Source organism: Pteronotus mesoamericanus, unplaced genomic scaffold (genome assembly GCF_021234165.1).
Source record: "Pteronotus mesoamericanus isolate MK-2021 breed Mesoamerican mustached bat unplaced genomic scaffold, CSHL_Meso_final contig_317, whole genome shotgun sequence".
NCBI classification, from domain to species: Eukaryota; Metazoa; Chordata; class Mammalia; order Chiroptera; family Mormoopidae; genus Pteronotus; species Pteronotus mesoamericanus.
Window position 1 is genome coordinate 474,076 of NW_026555133.1, and position 16,599 is coordinate 490,674.

The following is a 16,599-nucleotide window of genomic DNA, read 5'->3' on the forward strand; positions in this document are numbered from 1 at the left end:
CTTTTGTTGTTGTTGTTGTTGTTGTTGTTGTTTTCTTCCTTTTTCAAGATGAATCAATGGCCAACATTTAAGTATTAGAAAATGTCTCATTTCTCTTGAAAAATCTAAAGATCTGGCTATAGTCATAGCTGAGTCCCCTTCAGACAAACATGAGTTCTCCACCAGCCCCAGTCCTGCCCACCTCAACAGGCATTTGGGTTCTAGCTTTCTGAGCTTGAGCAAGCCACCAGGAAGGACTGAACAGCAGCCACCACCCCCCACACCCTTTCTGGTGTTGGGACTGGCACATTGGGTCCATCTCGCCCATTGGTTCCCAAAGGGCAGAGATGGGATCCACCCACAGCCATAGTAGGGCTCACAAAGGGTATGTGATCTATTACTAAGAAGGTTTTGTTTTGTTTTGTTTTTAAATCTCTTAGAGAGAGGGGAAGGGAGGGAGAGAAACATTGATGTGTGAGAGATACATGGATCAGTTGCCTCTCGTGTGTCCCCAGCTGGGGATCTGGCTGGCGACCCAGGCATGTGCCCTGAGAGGGAATCAAAATGGTGACCTTTCCGTTCGCGGGCTGGCACTCAGTCCACTGAGCCACACCTGCCAGAGGCTAAGATGGGTTTTGATGCAGGCAGCTCTATCTATGAGTGTTCATAGGTGAGTGTGGGGGTGCCCCTGAGGTCTTCAAGGGGAGGTGTGGCATGAACTGCGCTGGAAGAGGGGGCAGCGGTTGGATAAAGAGGGAGAATGGGGTGCCTGGCCTCCCCAGGTTCAGTGTAAGCTGAGGAAGAAGAATGGAACGGAGGGCAGCAAATTCTAGAAGGGCTGCGATGCCACAGTAAACACTGCATTCCACGTGGCAAAAAACGGAGCCACAGGAGGCGCATGAGCACTGCTGCCATAAATCCCAGGGCCTGAGAAAGGTTGTTATGCAGGTTAATGGAAGGAGCTGGGGAGGCCAGGCATTTAGACAGCTGGCCAATGGGATGGAGGCCAGAGGGACATCCCAAGGAGGTCTTCTGTGAGGAGGATTTAGAAGGAAGACTTGGAAGCTTTATGGGGTGAATACTAATAATAGCTAATGTTCAGAGAGCGCTTCCTATTCACCCGAGGGTTGTTAGCAGCGCTTTACATTTAATCCTAATTATAACCTATGAGGTAGTGCTATTATTATTCCTGTTTCCAGATGAAGAAACAGACACAGAAGTGAAGGTCACACAGCTGGGAAGCCAGAACAGGAGGCAGGAAGGGGCTTCGAGGCGGCAGTGCGTTTGGGCAGAAGCTGAACTCTACAGACCCCCTGGCCTGCCACAGCCTGCCTGCCCTCCTTCACGCCCCAGACCTGGCACGGGTGGTCTGTGGAAGATGAAGCTGCTTTGGATCCCATCCAGGCTTGCCCAAGGGGTGATGTTCCTGCAGAAAGAAAGACAGAATCAGAATGGTACAGGCTGGGAAGGAAATGAGGTGCCGCGCAGGAGGCGTCCCGTGGGGCAGGCCGGCTCATGCGAAGAGAGGGCAGGATTTCTGGCTGATGTTTTGGTGGCTGAGCAGTGCAGGGCGGGATCAGGCTCCTTGAGGTTTTCTGCATCCAGGCTGCGGGGCATCCCTGGGAAGAACTCACTCCACCTGTAAAGGGCAGAGGTGGAGGTGGGGGTGAGGCCGATGACTGGAGGAAGGGCCTCAGGGGCTGGGCCCCTGGGCCTGGTTGTGCAGGGAGGGACTTAGGACTGGGAGCCTATGAGGGGGGCAGTGCCAAGAGGTGAGGCTCCCCGCACGTGTCCTTTTAGGTCAGATTTGAGGCTGAGCTGACCTCAGCAAAAAGGAGAATGGAACTCTTAATTAATTAATTAATTAATTTAGCCAGAATATTAAGAAGCAGGGACTCGGGACCACCAGCCCCAAGACTCCCTTTGTTGCTCACTGGTATTTCTGCTGCATCTCCTTCATCTCTGCCTGGGACCAGGCACAGAGCAGAAGGTGGCTGTCCTGCCAGGTGACTTTAGCTGGGGGGGGCGGGGGGGGGGAAGGAGAAAGACAGGGACCTGCCCGGAATCCTCGGCACCCCAGCATCACATGTTCTCTCCTCAGACCTGGCCGGGGGCTGTCTCTGGACTGAAACGTCAGCCAGCCGCTTGCAGCTTGGGCTGTTTTACCTCTTTCCCCCTCTCTCTCCACAGAGGGGCAAGTCCCTGCCCGCTCTTCTTCCCATCCAAGGCAGACCCTGCCTCAGCAGTCCCCCTCCATTCCTTGACCCCAGCTCAGCAGCTGAGGCCCCGGCAGGCCAAAGAGAAAAGCTGGAGAGCAGAGGAAGGAGGGCGGTAGCCATGCCCAGAAACCCCACCGTGTTTGGCCCTAGTTGCCTGCCTCCCCTCCCCTCTGCTCCACAGTCCTGTCCTTTCTCCACCAGCCCCCTTTCCTCCACTCATTGCTTTCCCCCAGCACTGACACCCGGTCCTCTGGTCAGAATCACTTCTTTCCCGCACCGCTCCCACCCCACCCCCGACCCGCCTTGCTCCTTGCACCAGGTCTCCACCCCTATTCAACCACCAAGTGAGATTCCTCGCAATCATTCCTCCTCCTCCCCTGTGCCCCTCTTGTCGCGCCCAGCTGGTCTCCCCTCCTCTCGGGCTGTGGTCACACCAGCTCACCAGTGCCTCCCCTGACCCAACACCGCACGAGCCTCCCTCCCGCGTCAGTCCGCTCCGCACCGGTCCGCTCCCGCACCACCAGGCTCCCCGCCCCTTCCGGCCGCTGGCAGCCGGGGCGTCCCGCGGCTGCGTGAGCTGGAGCCTGCGGCAGAGCCGGGAGTCCCGGCCAAGGGCACCGCCGGGGAGCCTTGTGCGCGCGCAGCAGAAGCACCTGGCCGCCGTCCTAGGGGCAGTTACCTCGAAGTCCTCCCCCTGGGGGCTGGGGATACGTTTGGTATCCGGGAGGACCGTCCCTCCTTCTTCCTCCCTTGCTCCCCTGCCACGCCCCCTCACCGCGCCCACGGTGAACTCCTTGCCTAGATGGTCCAGCGGCGGGAGTAGCCCTCTGGGTCTCCACGATGGTGATGGACACTTTGTCCCACGTGCCAGTCCCGAAGGCCTCCCCAGTGGACAACCTCACTCTGAACTCGGCCATGGTGCCAGCCTGAGTCTGGATTTCTACTGCTGGATTTGTACTGCTGGTTCGCCCGGGCAACCAGGCAGCTCGCTCTTCAGGGACGCGCCCTGCCCCATCCTGGCCAGGCCAACGTCAGGCAAGACTGGTTATTGTCACCGACTTCTTTGCCGCCCTCAAAAGCCTGCCCAGGATCGCGGCAGGGAGTGGGGGGGGAGGGGGTGGCTGAGAGGCTGGAAGGGGGACCTGAGGCCGGGGACCGGGCTGCGCGCTGGGACCTGGGGGGACCGTTCGGTGATGGTTCAGAACCAGAGAGCGTTGGGATCCACTGGGGTTAGGAGGTTCATCTGCCCCCCTTTTTGTTTCTTTCTTTGCCTTCCTAGACTTTAAACGCCTATGCAGGACCACCTCCCTACTTTCTACAACTCTTTTTGGCCTACATTCATCATTTTATTTTTAGTCAGTAAATAATTTTGAGAACCAACTACCACTCCCAGGTACTATGTTAGGTGCTGTGAATATTTCCCCAGGCACCCAGTCTATGCCCTTTTTCAGGTTAAAAATTAAGAGTGGGAGAAAAATAAATAAACAAGGAAGCAATGCAGTGAAGGAGAGTGACGTCAGGGGGAAGGTATGCATTTAGCTCTAGGGGATAACAGTTTCAGGGGTTCTGGTCTGGAAATGCTGTTTGAGGTGCCTGTTAGACATCCAAGTGGCTTATTGGCCATTTGTATATCTAATTTGGAGCAATGCCTACTGATGGTCTTTGTCCAAACCATCCATTATTTTTTTTTTTTTTTAATTTATTTATTTATAGAAGGGAAGGAGAAAGAGAGGGAGGAAAACATCAACAGGTTGCCTCTGGTCCACACCCACCCTGACTGGGAATTGAACTCGAAACCTAGCCATGTGCCCTGGCTGGGAATCGAACTGTTGACCTTTTGCTTTGCAGAACAACATCCAATCAACTGAACCACACTGGTCACGGTGCCGAGCCACCCATTTTTACTGATTATCTTTGCCAGGTCAAATTTTTAATTTATCATCAAATCATATGCAGTAACAACACATTTCCAAATATATTGAATATTGATATATATATATATTTTTTAATCCTCACCTGAGTATATGTTTATCGATTTAAGAAAGAGAGAGAAACATCAATCAGTTGCCTCCTACTCCCACAACCTAGATATATGTCCTGACTAGGGATCAGACTTGCAACCCATTGGTGTACAAGACGATGTTCCAACCAACTGAGCCACTGGGCCAGGACTATTAAATTTTTTTTTACTTGAAGTTTACTCTTATAGTATAAAATAAATATTATATGTATCCACGTGCCCAAATGTAGTGAGTCTAAGAAATAGTAATGCTTTAGTGTTTCCCACCCTAAAATACATCATCAAATTCCCACCATCTGCTAGTTCCCTTTTCCTTTTGCCTTTTATAAATTTAAGTAAACTTGACTTTAAAGGAAACTGTAGCCCTGGCTGGTGCGGCTCAGTGGATTGAGCACTAGCCTGTGAACCGGAGGTTCACCGGTTCGGTTCCGCGTGTAGGGCACAGGCCTGGGTTGCAGGCCAGGTCCCCAACGGCAGTGCGCATGAGATGCAACCACACATTGATGTTTCTCTCCCTCTCTTTCTCCCTCCCCCTCTCTAAAAATACATAAATAAATCTTTTTTAAAAAAATAAAGGAAACTGTATCACTACTGTAAATTGAAAGTCACTTTCACTTCCCATAACAAAAAGTAAAAATAAGCATGAATGTAAGGATAAGCACAGTGTTACTCTTTTCTAGGTAGATTCTGTCACCTGCTGCCGGTTCCCTGTTTCAGAGGAAGGTCATTTAGTGCTAAAAGGGTGCTAAAGCTATACCAAATAACATAGGGTGATTATTCTTCAGAACCACTGTCCTTGAGCATTTAAATATTTGTTTACCTTCTGACCTACAATCCAGAATGATCTACTGGCAGAGTCTTCTGGAAGCTGTCATCTAACCCTTTAAGATATAGATGAAGAACCCAGAGTTATGACACAGGAAGGAACTTGCTTGATGTTTAAAAACGTCAATCAGATCATTTTAACCCCTGAATTATTTGGTGCCTATCTTTCTTTTTCCTCCCACCCTTCCTTCTTCCTTCCTTCCTTTTTTCTGTCTTTTAAATTCTAAATTTTTGATCAAAACTGTAGATGCACATGATTTAAAGAGACAAATAGTTCTATAATTTTTTTTTTTACCACCAACTGCTGTCCCCATGCACCATTCTTGCTGATTTCTCCTCATCAAAGACAAAAGCTTGTATCTCCTTTAGTTGATAAGCTTGGTATTCAAAGCTGCACCTCAAAATAACATGCGTGCATTGCCTATTATTGATTCTTCAGGTTCAGGCAGCGCCTTCCCAATCTGGAAGACAGGATTGCACTCACTCTCTTTCCTGGCCTTGCTCCTCTTACCCTGGCAAACCCTCCTCATTTCCCCTCCTTCTAAGTGAGTTTCGTTAAGACAGTAGGCAAACCAGCGCTCTGCATTTGCATGATTTTATGCACGTGCTTTCCGTAGGGGTGCTTTGGAGTACATTGTAATTATTTTTTTCCTTCCCTACAAAACCTTTTGCTGTCTCTCTAGGTAATAATTATGCATTTATTATTATGATTTGTCTCATTTTCTACATATTTTTTATTAGTTTAACGCACTTGTCTGGATCCCCTCTCAGCGAGTTCAGACACATGGGACACTCCCAGGCTGTCTCCAGTCTGCCCTGTCATCTGGACTCTTGCTCCCCCACCGTCCTGGGCTTCCTTTTCTCCCTTTGCTGTGCTAGAGCTCCTATTTCCTGCACCCCATATTTTCTTCTGTCTTGGCTTATTTCCTCATTTCTGTGGAGCATGTCCTTCAAAAGCTGTATACTTCAGAAAGAGTATTTGGGAAGGAGGAGAAGATGTCCTCCTACATGTCTGAAAATGTCTGGTCTATCTATACACTTGAATGGTGGTTTGGAAATAATTTTGTTCAGAATTTTTAAAGCATTGCTTCACTGGAAACTGTGTTGCAAAAAAGAGGCCTGAAACCATTTGGATTGCTGACGCCTTTCATAGGACCTGTTATTCTCTCCAGAAGTTGTCAGGATCTTCTTTGTCCCCAGGGTCCTGTAACCTCACGACCACACACCCTGGTGTGATGTTTTTAGTAACTACCTTGCTCTCAGTAGGCCCTTTCAACCTTGAAACTCATGTCCTTCCCGTTGAAATGTTTCATGTTATTTCCTTCTCTTCATTTTATATATTGTCTCTTTTTTGAACTCCTGTGATTTAGATGTTGGATCTCTGGAACCTGTTCTCCATTTCCTTTTACTTTGTTTCCTATTTTCTATCGCTTTGCCTTTTGTTCTGCTTTCTAGTATATTTCCTCAACTTTCTCTTCCAATCGTTTTTATTGAGTTTTTATTTCTTCTATCATATTTTAAGTTATAAGAGCTATTGTTTTCTGTGTATATTTTAAAAATAGTGTTCTATTCATGTTTCATGGTAGCAAAATTTTCTCTTATTTTTCTGAGGTTTTTAATGATGGGGTATTTTGGATTTTTTGTTTCTGGTATTTGTGGTATAGGCTGGTTTCAGTTATCTATTGCATAGTAAACCACCTCAAATCATAGCAACACCAAGGATCACTTATTTTCTGAGGATTCTGCAATTTGGACAGGGCTCCGTATAGTGTCAGCTGGCGTCCCCCACACAAGTAGGACCACAGTGGGTTCAAGCTCCATTCACCTAGGAGATAGGCTGGGGTTAGAACATCCACAATGGCCCCACTCACGTGTCTGGAATGGCTGGGGACTGGCAGGGCCCTTTTCTCTCCACACGGCCTCTCACCAGTCAGTAGTCTAGCTTAAGCTTCGCTACATGGTGCCTGGATCCCAAGAAGCCCAAAGCTATAATTGCCAGGCCTCTTCAAGCCTAAGCTAGGAGCAACACAACATCAAGTCAGATGCATTCTGTTGGTCAAAGCAAGTCGCAGACCAGCTTGGAGTCAACATGGGAGAGAAAATGGACATCGCGCACGGAAGGAAGAAGAAAGAATTTGTGGGCATGCGTCATCTACCACAACACCGTTTCAAAAAACCCCCCACAAAACCCTTTAGTGCCATTTTAATGGGGAGAGGGGGCAAAGTCAATATTTGTATTAAATCTAGTTTTATCCAGAATAACAAAGAAGATCAACCTGTTGCATTTCTCCATCTCTAATTGCCCGCTGGTCCCATTGATAGCCCGCTTCTCCATTTCTATTACCCTTTATTGTTTTCTATGAACTTCCACGGAAGCAGCGTAAAGGAGCAACACTTCTGTCCTCTTTCTTGGGAGGGATTTTATAGGGAGCCACGAGAAGGTAGAGCTAAAGCAAAAAGAGGTGGGCCCTTGTAAAGTGTTTGCATTCATTTTATTTTACCGTTTGTTATTTGTTTTTTTTTAATTTTTAAATTAAATTTATTGGGATGACATTGGTTAATAAAATTATATATGTTTCAAGTGTACAATTCTATAATACATCATCTGTGTATTGCATTGTATGTCTAATCTCCTTCCGTCACCTTGTATTTGACCTCTTTTACCCTTTGCTACCTCCTCCCCTTTATTCCTAGTAACCTCCATACTATTACCTGTGTCTATGAGTTTTTGTTTGTCTTTGTTCTTTGTTGATTTCAGTTTTATATCCCACATATGAGTGAAATCATATGATTCTTGACTTCTTTCCATCTAATTTTGCTTAGCATAATATTCTCAAGATCGATCCATGCTGTCGCAAATGGCAGTATTTCATCTTTTCTTATGGCTGAGTAGTATTTTGTTGTACATATGTATGAAGTCTTCTTTATCCACTTGTTTATCAAAGGATACTTTGATTGTTTTTATGTCTTGGCTACTGTGAATAATGCTGCAATAAACATAGGGGTGCATATTTTTACAAATAAATGCTTTTCAATTTTTCAGGTAGATACCTAGAAGAGGGGTTGCTGGCTCATATGGTAATTATTCTTAATTTTTTGAGGAACCTCCATACTGTTTTCCATATTGGCTGTACCAGCTCACATCCTCACCAGCAGTGAATGAGGGTTCCTTGTCCTCCACAACCTCTCCAGCACCTGGAATTACTTATCTCGTTGAGAATAGCCATGCCAACGTGTGTGAGGTGGTATCTCATTGTAGTTTTGATTTGTGTCCCCCTAATAGCTAGTAAAGAATTGGCTGAACTGCCACCAGCACCGCCTGTAGGTCCCAGGCCTCGCGCCCACCCCTGCCTTTCCTGAGCACATGTCCCCCACCGCTCATGATGTCTCCTTCTGTCCACGTGCTATTTGGGCTTAGTTCCCTCTGACGCTGCATGCTGAATCCCCGAGGTTTGAGAATGCCTAACGCAGAGAGTGGCTTTTTCTTCAGGGCCTCCACATCCAGGGGTTCTGGTTCCTGGGAGGCTGGAGACCTCCCGCAATGATCCAGATTTCCACGGAGACAGACCCCCTTCTGCCTGAGCCCCCGCTCTGACCCCCACCCTTGCCAAGGCTACCTCAGATTCTCACCTGACCCTCCACCTCACGCATCTCACTACTGGCAGATGCATGGCCACCCTTGTCCCTCACCACGCTGGGGACAGGAAGGAAAGCTCTCTGGCAGGCTTTTCTTCCTACTAACCACTTGCAGGCTCCACTTCTACCTCTGCCTCAGAGCAAGAGGCTCCTGCTCTCTAAAGCTACTTCCATTTCCTCAAGGACTCAGTCCCATCCGTTTTTGCCTCTTTATTAATAGTGCAAAGTTTAAGACCTTGGGAAAATACAATCTTGACTGTCATATAGTAGCTGTGTGACCTTAAGCAGGTAATACTACCTTTCTGAGCCTCAGTATTATCATCTGTAAAGTGAAGTTATAATAGTATCTGACTCATAAGGTAGTTGAGGGCATTAAATGAACTTGCACAAATAACATTCTTAGTGCAGTTTCTGGCACATAGGAAGCACCTACTAAAGTAGGGCTCCTTCCTCCCCTGCAATGCTCTGAAGATGACCTCACGTCCTACTTTACTGTGAAAACAGGACCTCCCAGAACCTGCAGCCCCCTGACCCCCAAACATTCCCACTCCCCGGCCAGCTTGTCCTGTGCGTATCCCCCTCCGAGGGCTTCCCTCCCCCATCCAAGGGAACCCTGCTGTGCCTGGACGTGCCCTGGTGGGACACAGGACGCGTCTCCCTAGTCACCCCCTCCACTTGCTCCTTCCCACCAGCTATTGCTGGGCAAAGATCTCGCCCTTCTTTAAAAAAGAAACACAACCCCCCACCTCCCCTGCCTCCCTTGGGCTCCTGAAGCAATGTCTTCTATAGCTGTGACATCACAGAATGTCTCTTCTGGCCTTCTCTGAGAGGCAGTGACTCTTTGGAAGGACTATTTTCTGGGACAAGCGTTGGCCTTGGGAGCAATCCGACCACCTCAGCGTGCACGGGCTTGGCCCTGTGCTCAGGCACCAAGATGGGGACTGGGTTGGGGCCTGTTCCCAAAGCCAGGAAAGCCTCCGTTACTCAGGGGCAGTGTGGCGGGTGAAATAGCCAGTCCTCATTTCTCCTCTTCCCCTTTCAGGGCCTGTTGGTCTGAGGTCCTTCGGTGTGGGCCCTTAATGCCACTACGCAATCCCTCAGAACTTGTTTCAACTGGTGCCACCAACCGCCTTGGCAGAGAGTGTGGCAAGAACTCTCGGTGCCATCAATCCTGAGATAAAAGCTAAGTCCTTGGGGCGATGACCTCAGGAATGAAGGTGGAGGACTTGCCAACGACAGGCATGAGACCACATGGCCCCAGATCAGACAGTCTGTTGATGGTAGTAACAAGGGAGTTGTCAAGGAGGCACACGGCTTGGGAGTGGGTGGTTGGGATGAAGAGAGAGGCCTGAGGAGACAGTGCACTGGCTGGGCTGGCCAATGGCAGAGAGAGGTGAGGTGAGGCCATAAATTAGGTGGTTATAGTCATTTATTTGCTTGGCTTGGTGGTTTAATGATGAAGTAAACTGGAAGGAAAAGACTTCTGTTGAACTTGCAGTTAGGAGCACGTTTTAATTAAATTGATCAACATTTTGTCATGATAAAAAAAATCATGGGAGTTTTGTGGCATAAATTAAAAGTTAATTTTGTTTGGCATTAAAAAATGATTTGTGGTAATAACCTACCTGCTTGTGCAACCCATTCATGAAATATCTATTAATTCTTTTGTAATAAGGTGTTGAGCAAAACTTTTCCTGTGGTCACAGAGTTAGAACTAGGGCCTACAGTTGAAACTATAAGTACTAAGAACTCCACAGTCTAAAACAGAGACACCAACAAATGGCTCAGCGCCCCCCACTTGACCCCCATTCTGAGAGCTTTGTGACAGTTTGGGCAACTGGCTCTGCTGTAATCTAATCTCCCACTTCCCACTCTCCAGGCCACCCAGCAGGGGACTGGTGGGGGGGGGGGGAGGGAGACAGCCTCTGGGCCGAGGAAGCTGCCCTTCCCCACACCAATGCCAAGTTCTCTGGAAGAATCGTTTATGGAGACGAGGCGCCTTACCTGAGGGTAAGAAACGGGCACTGCTGGCTGCATGGAGCTGGGCTGCAGAACACAGAGAGGAGTCACACCTCCTCCGGGGCCAAGAAGAAGGCAATGGTTGCTCCCGTCCCCTTCCCTGTGGCCTGCGAGGGTGAGGAAGAGGACGGACAGTTCTTTGGCTGCTCTTGAAGGGGGATAAACTGAACCTTGGAGCTGCCCTGGCGTCCCAGGGAGCCATGGGACACTCAGGGCCTGCGGTACCCAGAGAAGGACATGGGCTGCCCACAACTGTTGGGATAAAGGAAGAGCTGTTGCTTTCAGGGGGTTTCGTAACAAAGAAGCCCGAGGGTAACCTGAACCCCAGTCCCCAAGGGACCACATCCAGGATGGATCCAGATGTTGTGAGGACCTGAAGCTTTTCCAATTTTGCAGGCTCTCTTTAAGAAAAAGAAAACAAAATTGGCTAGAGGGGTTTGGAAGGGGCTTGTGCAAGAGAAGGGCCGTGAAGTTTCAATTTTATTCACTGCCTAGTGTACCCATCTCTGCACATGCCCACGTGGGCAGGGACCCCCGCCCCTCCCAGCCCAGCCAGCACCAGCAAGCAGCTCAGCGTTGCCAGGGGAGCTTCTATAGTTCTCACTTGAAGATTGAGGGGGCAGGGTTCTCAAGATCAAATTATGCTCCCATGCCCCTCCTGTCCTGATCATGCAGCCAGAGTTGGGGGAGGAGGAAGGAGTAGATGTGCACTCCCCCCCGCCCCCAGTCCCCCGACAGGCGTGGCTGGGAGCAAACAGTTCGACCAGGTAGAAAATTGGAGTTTCCAACTGGACTAAAGTTTTGAAGGCACTGATTAGAGAAACGTAAAGTATGTCCATGTTCATTTCTCGCTAAGTCAAAACTCTTTCATAATCTGATTACACAGAGACTGATTTGGAGTTTGAATTGAGCTCTTGCGGAAAAGAATCAAGGAAGTGTGAGGTAGAACTGATGGTACCTAAATATCTCCAGGGCGCCCGTGAGGAGCACCTGAGGCCCAGAGCATGAGTTCCTGGGTTGGCTTCCTGATCCCAAGACTTGCCGGACGTGCGGTCTTTGATAAGTCTTGCCGCTGCTGGGAGCCTGTTTTCCTGTGTGTGAAGTGGGTGTGTGAGGATAGAGGATAGAACGGGTACATGTCTGGACACCCTCCTCTGGGTCCAGAGCTAAAGAGAGGCTCAGGGGTGGATGGGGAGGCGGAATGTCCGAATGTCCCTGGTGGAGTGACAAGTGGCTTTAGTATGGATCGGTGTCTCTAGATGTGACAAATGAGCTCCGCCCTGCAAGAACCCAGGCTTCCCAGACACCATGCTGTCCTTCTCCCTGATTTCTCTGCTCCCTTCCCCACTCAGGGGCAGGGGGCCCCGCCTGCCCCATCCGAATCTCCCTGTCAAGGCGAGTCGCTCACCTCAGAAAGTGTTGACAGCCGGCGCTTGTGCTGGGTTTAAAGACCGTTCACGCTCTCACTTGCATCATCTCCTTTAAGGCAGGACCTGAAATATTCCTCTACCTTCTAAATGCTGAGTCAGCGCAAGAAGCCTGGCAGGACCCAGGCCCTAACCTTTCCGTAGGCTCCGTTCCCCTAAATGGACTTTCCGGGCGCAGTCATACCACAGGCAGGGCCTGGGCTGACCCCCAGTGGGGTCCCCTCTCAGAGACTGTTCATCCTGCACGCTCCTCCGCCCTGCCAACCCAGCATTGTCCTCTTCTCTTTCCTGTTAAACCAGCCTATCCCCCACGGCATTCCATGATCTTTTTGAGGAGTGTCTATCAGGACAATCGTGACTACAAAGAGCAAAGATACTCACTTTGATGAAGCCTAAGCAAAGAAACCCCTTGCTAGCCCATGGTACTCAAGAGCCGGATCTGGCTTTAGGCCCAGAGAGCTGGAGAGGCTTAAACAGCGGCAGCAGACTGGCTCTGCCCGCCTGTCCGTTTGCTCCTTGTCTTTGGGGTGCAAGACCGCTCCGTGTCCCATCCTCTCAGCAACCCCAGAGAACCAAGGCACATTTTCCACTTGGCTTCCAGCAGCTCTTCAGCCCTGAGCCTCTTTTCCCTGGTCCAGGTCACCTCCCTCTCCTTGAAGCAATCCCTGCAGCCAAAGGGGTGGAGAGATTGGAAAAGTCTGGGCTCAGTCCCGCCCAGTCCCACAGGGACCGAGAATGAGGCGGGGGTGCTTGCCCACTGTGGAGCAGGAGGGGTGCTGGAAAGGCAGAGCAGCCACGGTCCGTTATGAGTCGTCATCATGCCAAAAACACTGGGCCTGAGGCAGGGACAGCCGCGCTCAAAGAAATTGGCTAACTAATCAGCCGGTCACACACTGGTGGCTTTGGGATGGTCTGTCCTGCTCTAATGCCCCAGTGGCAGGCTCTTGAGGGGTCAGAAGTAGCATGTGGGTCCAGAGACCAGTGGACCTCAACTTCTTCACCTGGGGGTTCTGCTCCTTCAGTCTTGACCTCTGGCTTCCATGGGTCATGGGTCATGGCCATAGATAAGCTCTGCCCTTCTCTTTCTTCCTCTTTCTTGCCTATGAGCAAGGGGGTGAGGCCACGCCACACATGTGCAAGAGCCTCAGAGACCTTGATTTTTTCCTGGAGCCTAAATGGCTTGAGGCTTCCCTGCTTGGTCCCCTTGGAGCAGACCTCCTAGGCAGAGGAGTTCCTCGGGGCTTGCTGGCCGCAGCTCGCCTTCCCCTGCTGAGGTTCTATCTAGGGCTCCCCACAACCTGAAACCCTCCCTACCAATGCCAGGTTTGAACATTCCAGGGATGGGGTACAAGCAGGTAATACTACCTTTCTGAGCCTCAGTATTATCATCTGTAAAGTGAAGTTATAATAGTATCTGACTCATAAGGTAGTTGAGGGCATTAAATGAACTTGCACAAATAACATTCTTAGTGCAGTTTCTGGCACATAGGAAGCACCTACTAAAGTAGGGCTCCTTCCTCCCCTGCAATGCTCTGAAGATGACCTCACGTCCTACTTTACTGTGAAAACAGGACCTCCCAGAACCTGCAGCCCCCTGACCCCCAAACATTCCCACTCCCCGTCCAGCTTGTCCTGTGCGTATCCCCCTCCGAGGGCTTCCCTCCCCCATCCAAGGGAACCCTGCTGTGCCTGGACGTGCCCCGGCATGAACGTCCCCGGAATGTTCAAACCATCCAGGCCAAAGGACCACATGACATGAAATGGAAGGAGGCACACCTTTATTTCTGTCCCCGCCCACCTCCAGGACCCAGCACCACGGCACTTGGCCTGGTGCCCACAGTGCACAGCCCAGAAGATCCCAGGGAACAAAGCCCTGTAACACAGCATCAGGATCCCTCAAAGGGGGGTGCCCGGCGTCCGCTGGAGGTGGGGGTGGGGAGCAGGGCCCAGGCCCTCAGGAGCAGCACAGAGAAAAGCTGCCAGGTGAGTCTCAGGACGTGATGTGGAGTCCGAGCTACAGGATTAAAGCAGCAGCTGCGGGAGGTCCCTGGTTTGACCACCACTAGTCCTGGTTACAGAGCCATTGCAAAGACGAGGACAGTTCCAAGTGTCCTGGCACAGGCCAGCTGGCAGAGGTAGTGGAAACACATCTGAAGGTGGGGAGTGCTTAAGCCCTAGCCAGGTGCTCTCTGGGCTAAGAGTTGCCCGGGTTCCAGGAATAACAGGAGGGAGAAGGTGGAGAGGTCTTGAATCAGAGGGCAGCAGAGCTTGAGGGTATTGACTAGGCCCAGGAAAAATGAGTCCACAGAAGTGGGGTGACTGCAGAGAAAGACAGGGAGATACTGCCAGGCAGAGAGAGGACACTGGGGACAGAGGAAGAGGAGACTGGAGGCAGAGAGACAGGGAGACTGAGAGGGGGAGGGACAAAGGAAGGGCAGAGAGGAGACAGAGGCTTAATTTTCCCTTCCTCTTTTCCCACTAGCCCTGCGAGCTTGGGGGTGGGTGGTCCCCAAATTGTCCTGCCTGGGGAAGAGGACAGGATTCTCCTCTACCAGCTCCTCCCCAGTCACATCTGCTCACTTGAGGCGGGAGGCCTGAGTTGAGGTGGGAAGGGACCTGCTCAGCTCTGCCTGCCCCATTTCTACCCCAAACCAGGTTTGGACCCCGGCTCATCCCCCTCCTCCTCCCCTGGGGGATGCCCTGCCCCCACCAATCCGCACTAATCCCCCTGCACGCAACCCCAGGTGGACTCTTCCCTAAGGCTCCCCTGAATTACAGGTCATTAACCAGCCCAGGTCCCTCACAGGTGGGGGGAGGGAAGTGGAGGGGTGAGGGAGTGGGGAGGGAAGAGGCAGGGGAGTGAGCGCTACATCCACACTGTCTGGTCCAGCACCAGCAATGTAGAGTCGGCCCTCAATCCCAGACCTAAATACAGAGAAAATCTGAAGAGAGATGTTTAAAAATATACATAATTAAAAAAGATATTTTGTGTGCACAACAGGGTATTTACAAAATCTTTTATTCATCAATTCCATATTCTGTTTAAAATGCTTTTTTAAAAAATGAACTAAGTTACTCAATATAACATAACCACCTTAAGTAACCAGAACCTACAAGTGCTGGATATTTAGATTTTTCTACCTTTAGGAAGGAGGGAAAGACCGCTAAGCTTGTAGATTGCAGGGATGTGATGAATCAGACAAAGCAGCTTCCAGGAGTGCTTGCAACCCTTACCACCAGGTGCTTCAGGAGTCCTGAGCTCAAATGCCTACAGGTGCTGGACAGGTGCATAAGAGATGTTCAGAAAATCTTGGTGTCTTGGAGTCCCCAGGAAGTGGTGGGGACCATGAGAACCGAAGAGTGAAGCCTCAGAGAGAGGGACAGTCGCTCTTTAGCTCCAGGAGAAAGTCAGTAGTTGCCCCTGTGCTGGGCTTTAACTTTCAGAGAAGACAGAAGTGTGGTGTATGTATTTAAAAAGTGGTATCTCTTGATTTTAAAATGTTAACTCAAACAAAATCAAAATCATCCCATAGGTCAATCAGAACAAGTCTCAGGGCTAGTTTCTAGCCTGGTTTTTATGCAATCTTAGAGATTCCGAAACATTAGGGATCCTAGGATTAGTTACTTCCATGATTCAAAAACTATAATGTGCATATAAGTACTCAGGAACTTGTTGAAGTGCAGATTCTGAGTCACTAGGTCTGGGCCTGAGATTCTGCATTTCTAACCAGCCCCAGGGTGATGTTGCTGCTGGTCCACCAACCATGCTTTGCATAGTGAGAACCTAGTCCATCCTCCCACCTAGGAATTCCTCTGACTGTTACATCCTTGGTCAAAGATGTCTCCAGTTCTACTTGTACAGTTCCAGGGACTGCGCACTCACTACCTACAGTGGCAGTTTGGGAGCCTGCAGCTGCTGCTAACCTCTGTCATGGTCGGTAGCAGTGGGGAAGGACACCCAGTCAAACATGCCAAGGCCAGGCTCTGGGACATCAGAACTGCACGAAAGAAACCAGCTAGAGACTTGCCAGGATGGGGTTGACACTTGTTGCAAAGACCTAAGCACAGAGGATTTTCTGTTCCAACTGCTTGCTCAGCACCAGCCAGTTAAACAGACAATACTACTCTCCTTGGGTGTTCTGGTTAGTAAAGGTTTGGTGCAGTTTGTTTCCTGTCCTCAAAGCCTTGAAGCAAGATTTTCTCTGCACTTGGGCAAGTGATGTGGTTATGCCCACAGATAGAGGAGCCAGTTTCTGACTGGCGGGGGATGGAGAAGGGACTGATGCTTGAGGCTAAGCAGAAGCCCTCACATCCTTGGGCCATGTGACACCCTTACTCTGGGAACTGGAGATCTCCACCTTCTCTAGGGTTGGGGCATCCAATCCCAAATCCTCCTTCCTTGTGCCTTAAGAAGCCCTGGAAAGTGGAGAATCCCCCACCCCAACATCCTGATGGTCTCAGGGTCTCTGGGACC